At 36.1% G+C, this 7,500-nt stretch overlaps 1 pseudogene; it reads right to left on the bottom strand.

Annotated features, from left to right (window-relative positions):
* Window positions 1-6,672: 6,672 nt before the first annotated feature.
* LOC115215261 lies at window positions 6,673-6,836 on the bottom strand (annotated as a pseudogene).
* Between the last annotated feature and the right edge of the window lie 664 nt (window positions 6,837-7,500).

Genomic DNA, 7,500 nt, shown 5'->3' with positions numbered 1-7,500 from the left:
ATCATCACTATGATTCTACAAAGAGTGAATACACAAAAACAGTTAGTCAAACAAAACATACAAATTTAGAACAACAGAGTTAGAAACATTGTGATTTGGATTTCCTGCAGTGTTCCTGACCTGTAAAGTGTCCGGTAGTAGTGAGTCAGCATACTGTCATTCCAGAAGCCTTGGTACCCTTTCTCCATAGCACTAATGTCCTGGTGAAATCTTTCACCATGTGCATCAGACACTGCGCCAAGGTTATCTGCGAAGAAGTCCAGATGGGAGTTCAAGAAGTGACATGCGACAACCCATTGCTCAGTAACATTTCAGAAGATTCTTGATGTCATCCTTGTAGTCCATTATCTTCTTGCTGCCCAAGTAATTCTCACAGATACAATTGAAAGCATTCCTGGCAGGTAGTTCCAGTTCATCCAGTGTTGTCTTGACGTTGACTTCTTTGAGTACTTCTCTAATTTAGTGTCCGACAAAGATACCCTCTTTCAACTTCGCCTGTGTGATTTTGAGAAACTTTTCTACAATGTACTCAAATGCTCTGGCATTTCTCTTCCCTAGTGTCTTTACAAACTATTTCCTCAGTCTAAGCTTCATGTGTAAAGGTGGCAATAGGACTTTACATAGATCTACAAGAGGTATTTTCTTGACACTAGACAGTCCTGGCTCGTATGATGTTCTTGTCTGCCAGTTTGATTCCGAATAATGTCTGTCAGTTGCCCGACTATCTCAGACACAAGAAACAACAGTATTTTGTGAAACCTGACTGCATTCTCATTAACATTGCAATGAGTTTTAAATCTCCACATATTTTCCATGAGAATCTTTCATAGGCAATGGCATGAAGTCAAAGTTCCATATTCTCATATGATTCATGACGATGAACAGAGTGTGTAATAGGGATGGAGGGCTTCAAATTACCATTATGAAGTACAGCTTTTAAACTTCGTTTTTAAGAATCAATAAGAAAACGCCACTCTGCAGGATCATGATTTTGTGAATAACATTCGAAAAATCCATCGATGTTACTGCAAAAGCAAAGCGGGCCTTCAGCAGAAAATTACGTTTGTAGAACCACATTTCTCAGATGAAAATAAGTTATACGAACACCGTGCTCTAGCAGATACTTCTCATTCAGTCTTGATGCCAATAGTTCTGCTATACCATTAGAGAAGGATAGGTCTCTGACAAGGTCATTCAGTTCAGCTTGCGAAAATTTCTGCGGTTCAAAGCTATCGTCATCAGCGACGTAGACTTTCTCAACAGCACTCTCGTGACAGTCAGCAGTATCATCTGGTGAAAGTGGATTTGGCAGACTTCCATTGCGAAGCACAGTATCATGGCAGTATCCAAATTGAAATACACAATTTTGTGTTTATTCTTCATAGAAAATCCTGTGACATTTACTTTGCAAAAATAACAGTCATAAAAATGGTATTTCGGTTCTCTCCATATTATTGGAATCACAAAAAGGCAGCGACTTCTGCTTATTGAACCAGTCATGTAAGCCATTTGAGCAAACTGTACAGATAAAATATGGTGCCCATAACTTGTCCTGATCTTCAAGAGGGCAGTCAAAATATAGCTTTAAAATCTTTTTGATTTCTAATGTTATTGTACGTTTTTGAACTTTCACAATAAATTGTCCAGACGTAACAAAACACACCAGGACGATTTCTACACTGTCTTGACATTGTTAACACTGTAAAATAAGAAAGGAAATAAATACAAACGGTTATACTTGCATTGAATTTGAGATGATGAAATATTGCATGAGACCAATTATGACTGGACAATTTCAGATGTTGAAATACCCATTTCATCAGACAAAATTTGATTGGTTCACATAAAGGTATGTGTCCGTGATGTAAATGAAAAACATGCATACACGCCATTAATTGGAATTTCTATATAATGCATGGGCTAAAACCAAAAAACTTTCTCATCTTGAAAACTGTACGTGATGTCAAAAACAAATTGTATATTTGAAATCAGCATTAAAAACTACACTCAGTACACCTTGACATATGCTTGATGGAAAATATTTGATTGGCAGTATAATTAGTACCATGATTTCTGCTGGAGATTTCTGTGAACTTAAAAAAACGGCGAATCACCGTACACTTCCCATCCACCAAGGATTAGGTCTTCTATGTCCACATTCTAGAGTAAAGTATTGTTAACTATAGTTCGAAATGGTCGGTGTTGGGAACTATCCTGCCCTACCTGGAGGGAGGCGTCCCTGTACTCTTTGCACAAAGGACGGAACGAAAATTATATTGGCTAACAGAAGCCGTTAGCTTAATAATCGGAATGAGATGGATTTATTTTGTGCTCATGGGAAATTGAAGACTTTCTCATGTTATCGGATTTACCTCAATCAGTAATTATGAGGGAATTGGCTAGTTTTCAGCCCCTGTCCATAAAGTATATGAAACTACTTGGTTAAGAGTTTACTTTGAAACTAAAATATTTCGAGTATGATTACAATGCCGGTCACCTTGAGAATTTTTTCTATTTTTATTTTTTGCCCTAATTTCTAATTGACCAAAATCTTATCTCTAAAATTTATAAGACAGAACCTATTTGAAATCGTTTTCGTTGTCCGTAGTGGTAAACTTAATCTGTCAGTCGGTTTAACCTATATGCTGGTGTCCAACTACAAGATAAATCAAAGAACTGACATTAGACTGCATTCTGACGATGACTTGCACTCTTTCTTCTAGTGGCCTACATTGAAGGCTTCCAGAAAGTAATTGGCACTGTCCTTTCTGTTCGGCAAAAGCCATAAAAATAACAACAACGCCAACAACTACGAAAAGCAAAAGCCATCCACTAAATTAAATTGCTTCAACAAATCGTTAACGCATTTGACTGGATGATGTCTATCGGTGACACTGGATTAAGATGAACGACGTTTCGCACATAATTCAAATTGAGAATATGGAAATTTCTACTCAGTCATTGGCTTCCTTGAAAATAGTAGATATATCTCCCACAAATTACACCGAATTAAATGTATGATAACAGATATTAAACATATTACTACCAGATACCGGTAAGAAGGGTGGATGGAAAAGCATGGGATGTCTGTCAAGATAGCAGTATTTCCTCAGTCTTCAACTAGCATTAAACATTTTTTGATTCACAGTCGGACACCGTTTGTTCTTCATTAAATATTAAATTACAAAACCTCAACCAGAGATATATGCACATACATACACATAGTTGTGCATGTCACCATATGTATACATATATATAGACATACATATTTACACACATGTATATATATATATGTGTGTGTGTGTGTGTGTGTGTATTCTGTGTGAGTTAGAGGTTGAGAAACCAAGCCTTGTATGTTCATCCTTGTATGACATTGAAGTGATGGAGATAACCCGGAAGATTTTGTTGCCTCTAAACAGAAACGGTCGTGGGGAACTAGTACCTGCACACCCATTTATATTTTTGCTCATTTCTTATTTTCTCAGTTACTCATTCGTATCTATGTGCTTATATGCATCCACACACTTGTCTATGCAGTTACCAGATTTCTCCACTCGCTAATCTGTATAACTCATACATATACATGTGTGTGTATTCAACTTTACATTGATTAAATGGATATACTTGAAAGTTTAGTGGCTGATGTCTGTCGATTTTATATCCTCTCCTTTTTCTTATTTGCCATATATATATATATATTATATATATATATATATATATATATTATATATATATATATATATATATATAATATATATATATATATTATGTGAAATAGAAAGATGAATAATCTTGTAGTAGATTAATCAAAAGTTTAACCGATACCTTAGTAGCAAAAATCACAGCAGTGAACAGCACGGTTGGAGGTACAACCATCTGGCGTTGCAACCGTGCGTTGGTGCGGATAATTGAAATTAAAACATTATTGGTGAATTGAAGAAATGGAGCTGAACGCAGATTGAACAGAAATCGTTTTATTTCATTCTACACGTGTTTCGAAAGGCACAAATTACCAAAATCCGATTGTTTAATGGGACCATATTGTGTCTTTTCTCTTCAGGAAGAGAAAGACACAATATGGTCCCATTATTCAGTCGGATTTTGGTAATTTGTGCCTTTCGAAACACGTGTAGAATGAAATAAAACGATTTCTGTTCAATCTGCGTTCAGCTCCATTTCTTCAATTCACCAATAATGTTATATATATATATATATATATATATATAATATATATATATATATATATATGAACGTACGTGCTTGTTCCTCTGTGTGTACGTGCGCTTGTGTGTGCGTGTGCATGTGTTTGTGTTCATGTGTGTGATTGTGTGTGCGATTATAATGGGTAAATCTAAGTCGGAAAGCCATAAGTGTAGATAGGTTAGTACTTAGATCAGATGAACAGAGTAAAAACTAAAATCAAAGAAAGGGAGATCTGATACAGGAAAACAAGACTTTGCTCCAGGAAATGTATTGGAGAGTTAATGAAAGTAAAATAAAATAAAAGATGGACAGTTAAATGTTAATGACATCAAAGCATTTATAAATAAGCTGTACAGATGAAAGTATAAATATAATTAAGTAGAAAAACCGGAAAAAGAGACGCTACAGTTAGTCTTCATAGATAAGTAGACGTCCCGAGTGTTTATGCTCTTAAATTGAAGATAAGAAAGGGAAGAATTCGAGCAACACTTTATAGCAATTTTTTTCAGATTCGCCCATTAGTAGGAGCAGTAGTGTGTATTTTGCATATATTCTAATGTAGGATAGTAATGTTAGCAAATGTATATAAAATAACACAAATTTAAATTATAATTATGGAGACTAATACCTCATCATCAGAAAAATCGTCACATGTACATGCATATACCTAAATATACGCACATGTGTGCGTGTGTACGCGTGTGTATGTATGTGTGTGTATACATAAGCTTGTGTATATATTCGCATATGTATATGTATATACACGCTCGTGTGAGTGTGTGTCACTGTGTGTCTGTATGTATGTTTGTATATGCGCGGGTATCTGTGTGTGTGTATGTGTATGTGTTTTTGTGTGTGTATGCGAATATTTGTGTTGTGTGTATGTATGTGTGTGTGTGTTTCGCATGTATCGACTGAAATAGAAGTGTAGTACGACGTAAGGTACTCAGACTTGTCACACAGATCTCACATGTGGTCGCAAGAAGTTCCTTCAGCTACACTTTGGCAAATCAATACCACAGTGAGCCTAAATTCTGTGAGGGGAGCTACTGAGTGTAATTCATTCCTATAAGGAATTTTAGCCGGTTTCATGGAATGCCATGAATAGGGTATTATGACAAATCTATCGCTTCTGATTCTGTAAGAAACTATAATTTACTCAGTATATTATAAAACTCTGTTTTACTATGTGCACACCCTTGAGTACCAAGGTTTGCGAAGCGTAATGCAGTTTACATGAGGAAATACCTTTCTATGTTCTTCAAAAACTTATCTAAACTATGAGTCTATTGAATCGAGGATAATTACTTAGAAGAACGTAAGATATCATTACTGTTAAGCACTCCTCATCTTTGATGAATCACATAATCTTATATGAAGCAGAGCCAAGCTTTGAAGTAAATAATTAAATACGAAAACATGGAGCCATGCCGATCACGAGGAAGAGCGGTTTGTTGATGACATTGCAAAGATATTTGGTGAAAAATATATGAATAATTAAGTTAAACATATATAAGGTATATATATTTAGGAAAAATTCAAAAGAAAAGAAAAAGTAATGATGGAATTGATTCCATAAAAAAGATCGTAATGGCTGATTGTTGACTAAGGATGAGAGGGACAAAAAATGCTTCGAGCTGGTGGTGTGGTTAAGTGATTTTGTGACTTCTGTTTCAGTCCTATTGCATAGTAATTTGACACCAGTGTCCTTCACTGTAGCCCCGATTGACGGGGATATTTCCTTTATATCAGCTCAGCCCATTGTGATATAATCGAAACTGTGGCGGGACTATTCAACGAATGGGGATTTTCCAAGTTTCGAGTGGGAAACATTTCAGATGTGGATATTGACAGAATACTTCATTCCTGGAATTTAAAAAGGTCCTCAGGTCGAGCGAGTTTTAGGCAGCAATACTTAAAAATTCGTTCAAGCCGGGAACCATACGTTGAACAGTTCCGTCGAATATCAACATGGCCGGAGCCTATGTAATGAGGCTAGCCCTGTCTCGCCCTTGAGCATGTGCAATTTACTTTTGCGTTTACAAAACAAACTAACCATTACGTATTTCTTCCTGCAGTTGTACAGATGCCATGCGTCTTCAGGCATTTAATTGTGACGTATCACCTAAACTGCTAGGTATTTTATAGGTGCGAAGACAATGGTCACTCTTCGACTGGCCATAACGTTTAACTTCCTACAAGTATATTACGTCACTAACGCTTTAGACTAACGCTTTAGAGAGTGTTCTTTTTCGGATAGATGAACTATTAACAATATATATATATATATATATATATATATATATATATATTAGGTTGTCCCACATGAAATGTATTTTAAATAGGTTTCTTATGAGTCATCTATAAATGGATTTTCAATGAGTTTCTATGTATATGCTTGTGTTTACTCTTTCCTTTTTTTCTTTCTAGTCAATGCTATTATTCAAATTTGCTCCCCACAGCTCTTATGACAAAGTTGACAACTGAATAATACCGAGGGATTTTCGTGTACGAATACAAGTTGAGTCACTATGTCACCGAAGCTCTACGAAACATCAAGCGGGCTTTTCAACCAGCAATAACCACGCCTCGGATTTACCTCATTGGCCATGGTACCGCCTCTGCAAAAAGCGGGATTTTGGCAACGCTTCTGTTGACATTAGAATTGTTCAAAGATGGTTCAAAGTTTTCGTTCGGGAAGTGAAAGCATAAAAAATGAACCAAGAGGGAAACTAAAATCAGTTTTTCGGCATGATTAATTAAATGCTTCGTTTAAACTTTATCCGAGGACAACAGTCAGAAAATTCGGATCAGAGCTCCAGACATCTCATACAACTGTTTCTCGACACTTGAAGAAAATTGGAAACGTCAAAAAGATGGATAGGTTTGTTCCCCATCAACTTAATAAGATTCAAAGAAACAGATGCCTTACAATGTGTTCCATGTTGATTTCTCGGTTGCAAAGAGAACCATTTTTGTATCGACTCATTACGTGAAATGAGAAATGGATACTCTTTGACAATAGCAGGAGAACGGGACACTGGTTAGATGCAGGATAGTTGCCAAAACACTACCCAAAACCACCATTGCACACTAAAAAGTTGATGGTCAGTGTATGGAGGTCAACAAAGTGTGTAGTTCATTATTCATTTCTGCAACAAGGAAAAACTGTAACAGCAACATCCTATTGTCAAGAAATTGATTGTATGCTTGAAAAATTTAAAAAAAGGAAGCAACCCAGATTAGGGAAAAGAGATGATAATGCACGGCCTCACTCTACTTAAGCGACGAACCACA

Source organism: Octopus sinensis, linkage group LG8, assembly GCF_006345805.1.
Source record: "Octopus sinensis linkage group LG8, ASM634580v1, whole genome shotgun sequence".
Classification (NCBI taxonomy): Eukaryota; Metazoa; Mollusca; class Cephalopoda; order Octopoda; family Octopodidae; genus Octopus; species Octopus sinensis.
Note: the sequence above shows the minus strand (reverse complement) of the source record. Positions and strands in the feature narration are given on the sequence as shown.